We start from the raw sequence: 15,443 nt of genomic DNA on the forward strand, positions 1-15,443 counted from the left end.
CTTGGGGAATTCAGCCATCTCTGGTTCCATCCGAAATGGATAAATTCAGCAACCAGATTTTGTGTGCTGAGTGAACTCAACCAAAATGGTGTTTCTCAACCTTTAAGATGTGAGGACTTCAACTCCAGAATCCCCCAATCAGAAGTACAGATTAGAGTGTTACTGTGCCTCAGGTTAGGTTAGATGCTTATTAATTTAATAATCATGCTGGTTAATTTCTAGGTGTTGCAGAAAATGACAGGCTTTAGACTTCTCAGGATACAGGAAAAGTTTATTTGGCAGCCAGGTTCAGAAAGCTAGCCCATGGCTTAGCATTGCAAGTTCTGAACAACCTTCATTATCGAAGCACGCGTTCTTATACATTCTCAAAAGCATTGCAACACGGAAATACTTAACACATTTCTTAGTGGTTACCTTGAGGAGAAAGCCTTATAAGGAGATGAGGGTCTTACTTCTCCTTTTGTTATGGAGTACGTGTCATGAACGAACTTTAATTGAACTTTGTGGTTTGGACTTTTGAAATAGATTTTGATATAGGGATATCTTGTGGTTAGGCACTTGCTTCTTGTTCTTTTGCAAGCTCCAACTCTGTCTATGTGGCTTTTAATATAGAAGTAAAGGGCCCCCGAGAGGCTGTCCAGCCTGACCCAGTAGGTTTCACACTTAATGTCCAAATCTCACTTTATGTCCTACTTTATAGGTAATAATATAAAAGAGGACTGTCATTGCCGTCTTGTGAGAACTTCCACATCCAAATTAACAGTCAGTTTTGAGCCTTATCCTCATTTTTGTGATTCTATTCAGAGGTAGGTTCCTACCTATTCGGTCCAGATCAGCCGAATACTAGTAACTCCGGTGGACACATGATCGTAGTACCGGTTCTATTCTCCGCAGGGCCATTTTGATTTTCTGTTCTGCACATGCGCAGAATAATCTTTATTGAAAAAATGTAATTTCCCCCTTTTTTAATGTGCACATGCACAGGCTGTTTTAAGTGCAAATGCCACGCCCACCTGCCCCACTTAAAATCTGGCTATCCCGGCTGGCCTGGGGTTAAAGATTCTAACCCCTACTCGAATTGTATGACTGTTGAGTTCTTAAATGATGTAATGTTTTTATGTTGTAAATTGTTTGTCCTTCCCCCACCCCTTTTGAACTGTGAGCTGCCCCGAGTCCCCCCAGGGAAAAGGGCGGCATACAAATAAAGTGAACTGAACTGAACTGAACTGAACTCAGTCACTCCTCACCTCCTGGATGGCTTCCCTGCCTAAGATGCCACTTGGTGCCTACCCTGCGCCCCAACTGAGCTGCCTCCTCCTCCTGCGTACAGGTAAGTCTTACTAGCCGCCCCCCACCCCCCCGAGTTGCTGCACCCCCATCCCAGTGGTGGGATTCAGCCAGTTTGCACCTATCCGGGAGAACGGGTTGGTAACTTTCTAAGTAGTTCAGAAAACTGATTGTTGGAAGAAATCTCCTTTTGTTTGTTTCCACTTTACAGGGCTAATCATGTAAGGAAGGCAGGAAGGAAACATTCTGGTGTTGTTTCTAACCTCATCTTTATTGCCCTGCTTACAGAAACTGCCTCTCCGGTTAACCCTGATTACATTGTAGCAGCTAAGGCGAAGCGCCCATCGATGTGAGTGACGTTGAGTTGGCCACGCCCACCCAGTCACATGACCACTGAGCCCCGCCTACCCAGCTGGTCATTAGGGCAGAGAACCGGTTGTTAAATTATTTGAATCCCACCACTGCCCCATCCCCACCGGGCTTGCAACCTTCCCTTCCCCTGCCCCTTCTAGGACCCCCATGAGCCATATTTTGGTTCCCAGCAGGCTTCAGGCAGGCCCGCTAGGCCCAAAATAGGGTGTGGGGGCAGGGAGACCCCCCACACACCCATTTTGGCTCACAGCAGGATTCAGACAGGCCCGTTAGACCCAAAATAGATCGTGGGGTGGGATGGGGGAGCCCACATCCATTTTGGCTCACAGGAGGCTTCAGAGAGGCCTCACTAGATCCAAAATAGAGCATTTCTTTTTTGGGGGGGGAACCTAGCAAATGTCCCGGCAGCCCTCTGGGAGCAAAAGCGGGAGGGGGGCTTCAAGAGAAAAAAAAAGAAAGAAATCATCACCGTTTGGGGGTCCCCAAGTGCATAGAGCAGAGAGGTCTTCAAACTTGGGACCTTTAAGGCTTGTGAACTTCCAACTGTCAGAATTCAAACCTCTGCTAGCTGCCATCCTTAGTCTCGGGCTAAGCTAATCAATAGCGGAGCTCTTAAGATTTCCTGATGATCAACGGGCATGTTCTCAAGTTTCAAAATGTCTTGCCTTTTCTTCCTCCTACCAAAGACCATCTGGGGGGTCTTCACAGGAAGGGAGGAAGGAGGAGGAAGAAAGGAGAGAGGGGGGGAAGGGAGGAAAAAGGGAAGGGAAAGTAAATGACATATGGATGGATGGAGGGAGGGAGAGAAAAAGAAGAGGAAGCAAGGACCACAAACTTGGCACTAGATGCCAAGCTTCGTAGGATGCTTTGAAACAGCACAGCAATTCAGGGTTGGAAGGGACCTCAGAGGTCATTTAGTCCAACCCACTGCAGCTGCAGGAGACCTTGTGTCATCTTGGTTATCTTAGTGCCTCTAACACAGAGGAGAAATTCCCAGAAATCCCAGGGCATTGCCAACCTTTCTCCCCTAGTAAGAAAAAAAATCTAGAGCAAAAACTTTGTGCAGTATTAAAAAAAGAATAGAAACGGGGGCTGCTGTGCAATGTTTAATGGACTGCTAAATTGGCAAAATGGATGGCTAAATTGGCCATCCCCTCCCAGACACATGACCGTCAAGCCACTCCCATCCGGTCACATGGCTGTGTACATGCGCGCGCGCACACGCAGACACGCAGACACACAGACACACAGACACACAGACACACAGACACACACAGACACACACACACCGTGATCATGTAACACAAATTCTAGGGATACTCTGCTTCTGGATATAAATAAGGGGAGGGGGCTTATTATTTATAAGTACAATGACCCTAGCCTTTATTTGAGAAAGTTGCTCTTTAGATATAATTTAATTATTGATTTCCTTGGTTTTGCTCGAGTTTTCCTTTGTAAAGCAAAGTTACAAAGAGAATATTTTATTTCTATCCTTATGAACATCTTTTAGTTTTGGCCCCCTTTTAGGCTTGTCTTTTTATTTTTTCCAAGAAGATATGATCACTGCACTTTGTAAGTTTATACTTTATTTGCACACTGCATTTTAACCCCAATTTGTATAATGCCGTACTTAGCGTTTTAAAAAAAGAATTTTTATTCAAGTACATATGTATATCTAATGCATTTATGTAGCTATCACTTTTAACTTACTGCATTTGGTACATTTTGTTCCGTATTTCATTACATAACTGTGTATAGAATTTTATTTACTTCATTAATTCTTTCTATGCCACTCCATATAAGAGGACACTAGGAGGCTGAGAATTTTAATTACTTAGAGGGAAAATGATATATTATACAGGTGGCCTTGAAGTTAAACATAATGGAGCCTGCCCATCAAGGTCGTAACTCAAGATGGTCATAAATAGTGTCATCCACATGACTAGCCTGAACATTGTTGGGATATTTTAAAGGGCTTCGCATGAGTTCCCAGCCAAGTAGGGATATTTAGATTAGGCCAGGTGACACCAGGCTTCCCCTCCTGGGGCCCTTAGGACCTGTGTTCATAATTTATTGGGCCACAGTGTGGAAGTGGTTCACCCTTGTTTCTTCCAGGCAGAGCGGAGATCTCTTTGTGGTCTCCTGTCCCCTTCTAAAACCAATTCGGCCCATTTTAATTAGAGGCCAGAATGATGGTTGCCCCTCACATGCCACGCTTGTGAGGCATTCCCAGCCAGCCTTTGTGGAAAGCAGGCACCGCAGCCTCTGAGCGTGCACAGAGTTTATTTGCGCCGTCTGCTTCCATCCCGCCTTCTTCGTCCCCTGTTCTGACATACACTGCTGCAAGGAAGCCCACAGATGATGAAATGCATCGTAGCCGGACTCTGCCTGGAACTGAGCGGCTGCGGGGTCTCCTCAGATGGGACGGTCGGTGGCTCTTGTGCTGGGGCAAGAGGCGGGATCTCTTCTGCTGCAGGATGGGGAGTCTCTGTAGCTGGAGGGGTCACGGTCTCCTCGACTGCAGGGGTCAGGAACCCCTCGACCAGGGGACCTGGCCCAGAGGACCGGCAGAAGCGCAGCAGCTTCAGGAGCCTCTCCAGCTCCTTCTCCATGATAGTCCAGAGCTTCCCACGTGGCTGATCTTCTGCCTGGTTGGGTCTAAAGAAGCAGGGGTCATTTTCCCCCTGCAGGAAAGGGGAGCCAATCCCTTCCCAGGATCTTTTCCCTTCCAACTGGTTCTCGACCCCATCTTGGAGTCTTTGGCTTTCCAATTGATTTTCAAGTCCCTCCTTGGCTCCCTTGCTTTCTTCACCTTGCTGGGAATTCCCAATTGCGTCTTGGGATCCTTTTTGGTTCAGCTCAATTCCTTCTCTGGATCCCTTTGTCTGTAGTGGAGTCCCAAGCAATTCTTTTGAGTTTTTACTTTCTAGCAGGTTAGCATCTTCCTTCGTCTCCTCTGGAGACGCCTGTTAGTGGAAGAAAAGATGCCAAGCTTAGGAGTTTTGAAGGCCATCCTTTCAGTAGATACTTCTTTCCCCAGAATTCCCCAGGCCACATGCTTTAAGATTTGTAACTTCAGCTGCCAGAATTCTCAAGTCAATGTACTTTAAGATGGATGAACTAACTGCCAGAATTCCCCAGCCTCTGCTGGCTGGTGAATTCTGGGAGTTGCAGTCCAGATATTTTGAAGTTGTTGCAGTTGAGAAACACTGCTGGAATGCATTGAAGACCTTCCGGATCAGTGATTCTTAACCTTCCCGATGCCGCGACCCTTTAATACAGTTCCTCATGTTGTGGTTTGTCGACTTTGTAAACCGCTTAGAGAGGGCTGAAAGCCCTATGAAGCGGTATATAAGTCTAACTGCTATTGCTATTGCTATAGTTCCTAAGACCATTGAAAATATGTGTTTTCCGATGGTCTTAGGCGACCCCTGTGACAGAGTGGTTCGATCCCAAAAGGGGTCTCCACCCACAGGTTGAGAACCAGTGTTCTAGATCCTTGACTGACTGGTTGTAGGGAAAGAAAGTAGCATTCAATTAAAGATGTTTTTATTCCCTTGTAAAAAAAAAAGGTTTTCTCCCCAATTTACATGTATACATGTATGTGCATGTATGTTTCTGTGTGTTTCTTTGTGTGTGTGTTTTTAAAGACAGTGAACCCATGGCACTGAGTCATCTAAAATAATCAGATAACTCAATAGGGCTTAATTCTCTGGGTGATCCATATGCCGTGAATGCCGCCAGGTAGATTCTTTGGCTGAATATCAGTCTCAGTGTATCATGTGAACTGATCTCAGGTGGTGGTCAGTTCCTCCTTCTCATAGCTTCAGGGAGACCCTGGGTATTAAGCTTCCCTCTCTCCACCCCAATTGTCTTCTAGGGTCTCTCCCCAAGGCTCACCTGTTTGGGTCCCCCCTCCTCCTTCTCCTCCTCCTCCTGGGCAGCAGGGATCTGTGGTAGAATCCTCCTCCCCTCCTGGCCCACATCATAGGCAATGAAGAGGATGCTCCAGGCCATAGCACAGCAGCCACCCAGGATGATCATCAGGGGCACCCAGTAGGCCTCCCGCTGCAGGGACTCCAGCAGGGGTTTTCGGGAGCGCAGTTGCTGCTCGCAGGGAACCCTGGCCCCTCCCACAAAGAAGGACATGAGCAGGTAGATGTAGATAGGACCACGGAGGCTTTGGGCAGCCATGATGGCAGCTTCCGGCAGCAGAGAGCTGGCTTTGATGGTGATCACTTGGTCATCCCTGACAGTTACAGCCTCCTCTGCCCCCTCCCCTACCTCCATTGTGACATCAGAGCAAAGATGACTCAACACAGGTCACTTGTCTAAGTAACAGTCACTCCCTCTTCAGGAAGGTTGCCAGAAGGTGGCACTTTGGCTCAGGTGGTTAGCCAGTTCAGAGGCGTTAGCTCACACAGTCTCCCTAAATGAAAATCAATTTTGTTTAGCGATCAAGATAGTGGATTAGAAACCAGGAGACAGGATAACCCTAAGTCTTGTAATAGGCAGAAGAACCAGCTATAGGGGACTTTGGGCTAATCACCAGGAGACAGTGAGTTCCCGCCCCGCAATAGGTGTAGTAAGTTCTAGTCTTGAAAAACAAAGAGCCGAGGTGGCGCAGTGGTTAGGGTGCAGGCCACTGCAGGCCACTTCAGCTGACTGTTATCTGCAGTTCAGCGGTTCAAATCTCACTGGCTCAAGGTTGACTCAGCCTTTCAGCCGTCCATCCTTCCGAGGTGGGTGAAATGAGGACCCAGACTATGGGGGCGATATGCTGACTCTGTAAACCACTTAGAGAGGGCTGAAAGCCTTATGAAGCGATATATAAGTTGAACTGCTATTGCTATTGCTATTGCTAAATTGCAATCAGCTGAGTGACTGAACCAATCGAAAGTAGAGGGAGAGTTCAAGACAAACCTTATACAAGAGAGCCAGCTTCGTGACTTTCAGCCAATAAGCAGGAAGCAGTGAGTTCGAGTTTTGCAATACATGCTACAGGTGGGTGAATCACTTTCAATTCCTTTTTTTCAATTTTTCAATTGTTTTTTTTTCCAAATGTTAATTTTTTTTCAACTCTTAAATATAATTTAAGAGGAGGCAGAGGACTGTGAGGTCCTTGGTGCTCTCTGAGTTTGATTATTTTATTGCAGATATTTCATTACACAACTAGGTAACATCATCAGTGCCAGAAGGGAGTGGGGTTTGTTCCCTGTCTACAAGTAGTTCTCAATTTACAAGCAAATCTCCTACTATCTACACTAGCCTACTCCAATGAAGGCCCTCTGGAACTGAACAATCACTTTCATTGCCTCCCATTGGATGAAAATATGCATACACCCACAAAAGAGCATTAATCAATCAATTAATCAATTAATCAATAAAAAAGGCACAACCCAGCATTCCTGCAATAGGTAGAAAAGTATCCCAGACTTCGCTAAGAAAAAAAAAAGGTGAATATTGATGATAGGAGATTCAATTCTTAGGGGAACTGAAACTATAGTCTACAGACCACACAGTCAATTTAGGGAGGTATATTGTCTCCCAGGAGCAAAAATCAAATATGTAATTGAGTACCTTACTAAAATAATCACCCCATGGATTACTACCCCTTTCTTTTTCTATATGTGTAGACCAGGGGTGGGTTTCAACTAGTTCGCGGCGGTCCCTGCGAACCGGTTGGTCGGCGAACCCGGAAGTAAGTAACTTCCGGGAATGGCGAAGGGCCCACCCGCCGGCCCGTGCTCCTTACCCGGTTTTGACGAGTTCTGCGCTTCCACGCATGCGCAGGATGCATACAGCGCCTGCGCGATCCTCCAGGAGCAGCTGGAGCATCGCACAGATGCTAGTACGCATGTGTGCACTGCGCGCATGCATGAGGACGCCGCCGGCCCCGTTCCAACCGAACCGGTTGGAACGGGGCGAGAAACCCACCCCTGGTGTAGACCAATGACACAACAATAACTCTGAAAACAATAACATGATTTCAAATAGCTAAGGAAGAAAGTTAAAATATTGGGAGCATAAGTGGTGCTTTCATCTATACTTCCAACAAAAGGCCAACATCCAATGAGGTAGCAAAGGATGTTAGAAATTAAATACCGACTTAAAAACTGGTGTCATTAACAGAACTTTACCTTCCTACCTGCCATGGTCTGCACAACCTACATGAAGAGCTCCACTGGCAAGAGGCATATTGCACCTCACAAGAACGGGAAAAAATATATTCGGAAAACAACCAGTTCATCTTATCAAAAGGGCTTTAAACTAAAATTGAGAGAGGAGGAGAGTGAATCTTCACGACCTTTAGAACGTAATTCCAAGCAAAAACCACTAGATAACCAATCACACGAGGAGATAGGGAGTAAAGAGAAAGAAGAAATAAAAAAGAAAAACAATGGAATAGAGAGTGATGAAAAAGATAGAAAGGCCAGTTGCAAAGTAGGCGATTTAAGAAACATACCCAAGACCCATAAAGGACTCAAATGCCTATAAACTAATGCTCAAAGTTTAGGGAGCAAACAGAGTGAACTTGAAGTATTAGTACATGAAGGCAGATACGATATAGTTACCATTAATGAAACTTGATGGGATGAAACTCAAACTATTCAAAAGAAATAGACCCAACAAAAGAGGAAGTGGAGTCGCATTATATATAAAAGATCACTACATTTCTATAGAAGTATGAAAACCTCCTAGAATCCATATGGGTCAATATAAAAGGGAAAAATGGCATTGCTATATGCATATAGTACAGGCCACCCAACCAAGCAGAAGAAATAGATGAACACTAATTAACAAATATATGTAGGAAAATACCACAGTAGTAATGAGAGACTTTAACTACCCTGATATCAGATCCTTTCAACTCTATATTGATTGATTGACTATTCCTGCAATAGGAATTATGAGTTCTCCTATTACAATTCCCACGACAAGAACCAAGGTGACTTGGAAAAATTACCAGTGCACCTACTGACATTGGACAAATAGCAAAGAGACGGTGACTTTTATTCCTCCAATAGACATTCTACTTCTGTAATAGCCATGACAGTGGCTGAATGACTTTGGGCTGATCACCAGGCAAAGATGAGTGTTATTCCCACAGCACCAACGACAGTTCATCTGAGTGATTTTGTCTAGAGCACCAGGAAAAGGTAAGTCCTCCTCCTAAAATAAGCACAATAGTTGGCTTAGTGATGTTGGGTCAATAACCTAGCAATGTCAATTTTTATTCCCGAAAAATGCATTTGACCTGTATTTCTGCAAAACCCATAACAATGGCGGGGTGGGTTTGGGCTGATAACCAGATACGGAGACTTTTACTCCTGCAATAGGGAGCACAGAAAGCTGAATGATGTTGTCTGGAACACCAAGAGAAAGATAAGTTCCACTCATTCAATATGGATCACAGGTGTCTGAAAAACCTTGGCTGTTCACCAGGAAAAGGTGACTTTTAGTCCTGTAGTAGAGATGAGAGGAGGCTGAATGATGTTATCCAGAGCACCAGGAAAAGGTAAGTTCTCTTTTTCCAACATGGTTCACAGGTGTATGAGTGACCTGGGCCTGTTTCCCAGGAAAACATGAGTTAGATGACACGAAGCTGAATGTTGTTCTTTTGGACTCATGGATGAGCTAACTTCTTCCGCGATATGGATGACAAGCATCTGAACGACTTTGTCAAATTCCCCAGGAAAAAATGAGTTTTATTCCTGCAGTAGAAATGAGAGGAGGCTGAATGATGTTACCCAGAGCACCAGAAAAAGGTAAGTTCTCTTTTTCCAACATGGTTCACAGGTGTATGAGTTACCTGGGCCTCTTCCCCAGGAAAAGATGAGTTAGATGACACGAAGCTGAATGTTGTTCTTTTGGGCACCTGGAAGACCGAACTTATTCCGCTATCTGGATGTCAAGCGTCTGAACGACTTTCTCCAATTTCTCAGGAAAAGGTAACTTTTAGTCCTAAAGTAGAGATGAGAGGAGGCTGAATGATGTTATCCAGAGCACCAGAAAAACGTAAGTCCTTTTTTTCCAAGATGGTTCCCAGGAAAAGATGAGTTAGATGATAGGAAGTAGAAGGTTGTTATTTTGGGCATTTGGAAGAGCTAACCCCTCCCTCGATCTGGATGACAAGCGTCGGAATGACCTTGTCCAATTCCCCAGGAAAAGGTGAGTTTTTAATCCGGCAGTAGAAATGAGAAGAGGCTGAATGATGCTATCCAGAGCACCAGAAAAAGGTAAGTTCTCTTTTTCCAACATGGTTCCCAGGAAAAGATGAGTTAGATGATAGGAAATAGAAGGTTGTTATTTTGGGCATTTGGAGGAGCTAACTTCTCCCTCGAGCTGGAGGACAAGCATCTGAATTACCTGGAACCTGCAATTAACTGGGAACTGCCTAACACTCAGGACAATTAACCAGTGAAAGAGCTTGCCCTCAAAAGTTATAGATGCTTCATCACTGGACACTTTTAAGAAAAAAATGGAAAACCACCTATCTGGATATGGCTAGTCTACAAAAAAGAAGAACTAGCGGTGACATGATAGCAGTAGTTCAGGATTTGAGGGGCTGACATAAAGAAGAGCGAGTCAACTTATTATCCAAAGTACCACAAAGTGAGACAGGAAACAATAGATGGAAACTAAGGAAGAAGGGAAGCAACCTGGAATTAACTGAGAACTGCCTAACACTCAGGACAATTAACCAGTGGTAGAGCTTGCCCTCAAAAGTTGTCGATGCTTCATCACTGGACATTTTTAAGAAAAAAAATGGAAAACTGCCTATCTGAAATGATATAGAGTTTCCTGTTTGAACAGGGGGATAGACTAGAAGACCTCCAAGATCCCTTTCAACTCTATATTGATTGATTGACTATTTCTGCAATAGGAATTATGAGTTCTCTTACTGCAATTCCCACGACAACAAAACCAAGGGGACTTGGAAAAATTACCAGTGTGCCTACTGACATTGGACAAATAGCAAAGAGACGGTGACTTTTATTCCTCCAATAGACATGGAGAGTTCTACTTCTGTAATAGCCATGACAGTGGCTGAATGACTTTGGGCTGATCACCAGGCAAAGATGAGTGTTATTCCCACACCACCAACGACAGTTCATCTGAGTGATTTTTGTCTAGAGCACCAGGAAAAGGTAAGTCCTTTTCCTATAATAAGCACAATAGTTGGCTTAGTGATGTTGGGTCAATAACCTAGCAATGTCAATTTTTATTCCTGAAAAAGGCATTTGACCTGTATTTCTGCAAAACCCATAACAATGGCGAGGTGTCTTTGGGCTGATAACCAGAAACGGAGAGTTTTACTCCTGCAATAGGGAGCACAGAAAGCTGAATGATGTTGTCTGGAACACCAAGAAAAGATAAGTTCCACTCATTCAATATGGATCACAGGTATCTGAAAAACCTTGGCTGTTCACCAGGAAAAGGTGACTTTCAGTCCTGTAGTAGAGATGAGAGGAGGCTGAATGATGTTATCCAGAGCACCAGGAAAAGGTAAGTTCTCTTTTTCCAACATGGTTTACAGGTGTATGAGTGACCTGGGCCTGTTCCCCAGGAAAAGATGAAAAGCTGAATGTTGTTCTTTTGGGCACCTGGAAGAGCAAACTTTTCCCGCTATCTGGATGTCAAGTGTCTGAACAACTTTCTCCAATTTCCCAGGAAAAGGTAAGTTTTATTCCTGCAGTAGAAATGAGAGGAGGCTGAATGAGGTTACCCAGAGCACCAGGAAAAGGTAAGTTGTCTTTTTCCAAGATGTTTCACAGGTGTATGAGTTACCTGGGCCTCTTCCCCAGGAAAAGATGAGTTAGGTGACACAAAGATGAATATTGTTCTCTTGGGTACCTGGAAGACCAAACTTATTCCGCTATCTGGATGTCAAATGTCTGAACGACTTTCTCCAATTTCCCAGGAAAAGGTGATTTTTTAATCTGGCAGTAGAAATAAGAGGAAAAGGTAAGTTGTCTTTTTCCAAGATGTTTCACAGGTGTATGAGTTACCTGGGCCTGTCCCCCAGGAAAAGATGAGTTAGATGACATGAAGATGAATGTTGTTCTTTTGGGCACCTGGAAGAGCTAACTTCTCCCGCTATCTGGATGTCAAGAGTCTGAACAATTTTCTACAATTTCCCAGGAAAAGGTAAGTTTTATTCCTGCAGTAGAAATGAGAGGAGGCTGATTGATGTTACCCAGAGCACCAGAAAAAGGTAAGTTCTCTTTTTCCAACATGGTTCACAGGTGTATGAGTTACCTGAGCCTGTTCCCCAGGAAAAGATGAGTTAGATGACATGAAGATGAATATTGTTCTTTTGGGCATCTGGAAGAGCTAACTTCTCCTGCTATCTGGATGTCAAGCATCTGAACAACTTTCTCCAATTTCCCAGGGAAAGGTAAGTTTTATTCCTGCAGTAGAAATGAGAGGAGGCTGAATGATGTTACCCAGAGCACCAGAAAAAAAGGTAAGTTGTCTTTTTCCAAGATGTTTCACAGGTGTATGAGTTACCTGGGCCTTTCCCCAGGAAAACATAAGTTAGATGACACGAAGATGAATGTTGTTCTTTTGGGCACCTGGAAGAGCTAACTTCTCCCGCGATCTGGATGTCCAGCGTCTGAACGATTTTCTCCAATTTCTCAGGAAAAGGTAACTTTTAGTCCTAAAGTAGAGATGAGAGGAGGCTGAATGATGTTATCCAGAGCACCAGAAAAACGTATGTCCTTTTTTTCCAAGATGGTTCCCAGGAAAAGATGAGTTAGATGATAGGAAGTAGAAGGTTGTTATTTTGGGCATTTGGAGGAGCTAAGTTCTCCCTTGATCTGGAGGACAAGCGTCGGAATGACCTTGTCCAATTCCCCAGGAAAAGGTGAGTTTTTAATCTGGCAGTAGAAATGAGAAGAGGCTGAATGATGCTATCCAGAGCAGCAGAAAAAGGTAAGTTCTCTTTTTCCAACATGGTTCCCAGGAAAAGATGAGTTAGATGATAGGAAATAGAAGGTTGTTATTTTGGGCATTTGGAGGAGCTAACTTCTCCCTCGATCTGGAGGACAAGCATCTGAATGACCTGGAACCTGCAATTAACTGGGAACTGCCTAACACTCAGGACAATTAACCAGTGTAAGAGCTTGCTGTCAGAAGTTGTAGATGCTTCATCACTGGACATTTTTAAGAAAAAAATGGAAAACCGCCTATCTGGATATAGCTAGTCTACAAAAAAGAAGAACTAGCGGTGACATGATAGCAGTAGTTCAGGATTTGAGGGGCTGACATAAAGAAGAGCGAGTCAACTTATTATCCAAAGTAGAACAAAGTGAGACAGGAAACAATAGATGGAAACTAAGGAAGAAGGGAAGCAACCTGGAATTAACTGGGAACTGCCTAACACTCAGGACAATTAACCAGTGGAAGAGCTTACCCTCAAAAGTTGTCGATGCTTCATCACTGGACATTTTAAAGAAAAAAATGGAAAACCGCCTATCTGAAATGATATAGAGTTTCCTGTTTGAACAGGGGGATAGACTAGAAGACCTCCAAGATCCCTTTCAACTCTATATTGATTGATTGACTATTTCTGCAATAGGAATTATGAGTTCTCTTACTGCAATTCCCACGACAAGAAGCAAGGGGACTTGGAAAAATTACCAGTGTGCCTACTGACATTGGACAAATAGCAAAGAGACGGTGACTTTTATTCCTCCAATAGATATGGAGAGTTCTACTTCTGTAATACCCATGACAGTGGCTGAATGACTTTGGGCTGATCACCAGGCAAAGATGAGTGTTATTCCCACACCACCAACGACAGTTCATCTGAGTGATTTTGTCTAGAGCACCAGGAAAAGGTAAGTCCTATTCCTAAAATAAGCACAATAGTTGGCTTAGTGATGTTGGGTCAATAACCTAGCAATGTCAATTTTTATTCCTGAAAAATGCATTTGACCTGTATTTCTGCAAAACCCATAACAATGGCGGGGTGGGTTTGGGCTGATAACCAGAAACGGAGAGTTTTACTCCTGCAATAGAGAGCACAGAAAGCTGAATGATGTTGTCTGGAACACCAAGAAAAGGTAAGTTCCACTCATTCAATATGGATCACAGGTGTCTGAAAAACCTTGGCTGTTCACCAGGAAAAGGTGAGTTTTAGTCCTGTAGTAGAGATGAGAGGAGGCTGAATGATGTTATCCAGAGCACCAGGAAAAAGTAAGTTCTCTTTTTCCAACATGGTTCACAGGTGTATGAGTGACCTAGGCCTTTTCCCCAGGAAAAGATGAGTTAGATGACATGACGCTGAATGTTGTTCTTTTGGGTACCTGGAAGGCCAAACTTATTCCGCTATCTGGATGTCAAGCGTCTGAACGACTTTCTCCAATTTCCCAGGAAAAGGTGAGTTTTTAATCTGGCAGTAAAAATAAGAGGAAAAGGTAAGTTGTCTTTTTCCAAGATGTTTCACAGGTGTATGAGTGACCTGGGCCTGTCCCCCAGGAAAAGATGAGTTAGATGACACAAAGATGAATGTTGTTCTTTTGGGCACCTGGAAGAGCTAACTTCTCCCACTATCTGGATGTCAAGAGTCTGAACAATTTTCTCCAATTTCCCAGGAAAAGGTAAGTTTTATTCCTGCAGTAGAAATGAGAGGAGGCTGATTGATGTTACCCAGAGCACCAGAAAAAGGTAAGTTCTATTTTTCCAAGATGGTTCACAAGCGTATGAGTGACCTGGGCCTGTTCCCCAAGAAAAGATGAGTTAGATGACATGAAGCTGAATGTTCTTTTGGACTCTTGGATGAGCTAACTTCTCCCGCGATATGGATGACAAGCATCTGAACGACTCTGTCAAATTCCCCAGGAAAAAATGAGTTTTATTCCTGCAGTACAAATGAGAGGAGAGTGAATGATGTTACCCAGAGCACCAGAAAAAGGTAAGTTCTCTTTTTCCAACATGGTTCACAGGTGTATGAGTTATCTGGGCCTGTTCCCCAAGAAAAGATGAGTTAGATGACACGAAGATGAATGTTGTTCTTTTGGGCACCTGGAAGACCGAACTTATTCCGCTATCTGGATGTCAAGCGTCTGAACGACTTTCTCCAATTTCCCAGAAAAAGGTAAGTTTTATTCCTGCAGTAGAAATGAGAGGAGGCTGAATGATGTTATCCAGAACACCAGGTAAGTTCTCTTTTTCCAACATGGTTCACAGGTGTATGAGTTACTTGGGCCTCTTCCCCAAGAAAAGATGAGCTAGATGACACAAAACTAAATGTTGTTCTTTTGGGCACCTGGAAGACCGAACGTATTCCGCTATCTGGATGTCAAGCGTCTGAACGAATTTCTCCAATTTCCCAGGAAAAGGTGAGTTTTTAATCTGGCAGTAGAAATAAGAGGAGGCTGAATGATGTTATCCAGAACACCAGAAAAATGTAAGTTCTCTTTTTCCAACATGGTTCACAGGTGTATGAGTGACCAGGGCCTTTCCCCAGGAAAAGATGAGTTAGATGACACAAAGATGAATTTTGTTCTTTTGGGCACCTGGAGGAGCTAACTTCTCCCGCAATCTGGATGTCAAGCGTCTGAACGACTTTCTCCAATTTCCCAAGAAAAGGTAAGTTTTAGTCTTAAATTAGAGATGAGAGGAGGCTGAATGATGTTATCTAGAGCATCAGGAAAAGGTAAGTTCTCTTTTTCCAATATGGTTCACAGGCGTATGAGTGACTTGGGCCTGTTCCCCTGGAAAATATGAATTTTAGTCCTGCCTTGGAGACGATAGGAAGCTAAATGATTTTG

The sequence above is a fragment of the Thamnophis elegans genome, chromosome 5, assembly GCF_009769535.1.
Source record: "Thamnophis elegans isolate rThaEle1 chromosome 5, rThaEle1.pri, whole genome shotgun sequence".
NCBI lineage: Eukaryota > Metazoa > Chordata > Lepidosauria > Squamata > Colubridae > Thamnophis > Thamnophis elegans.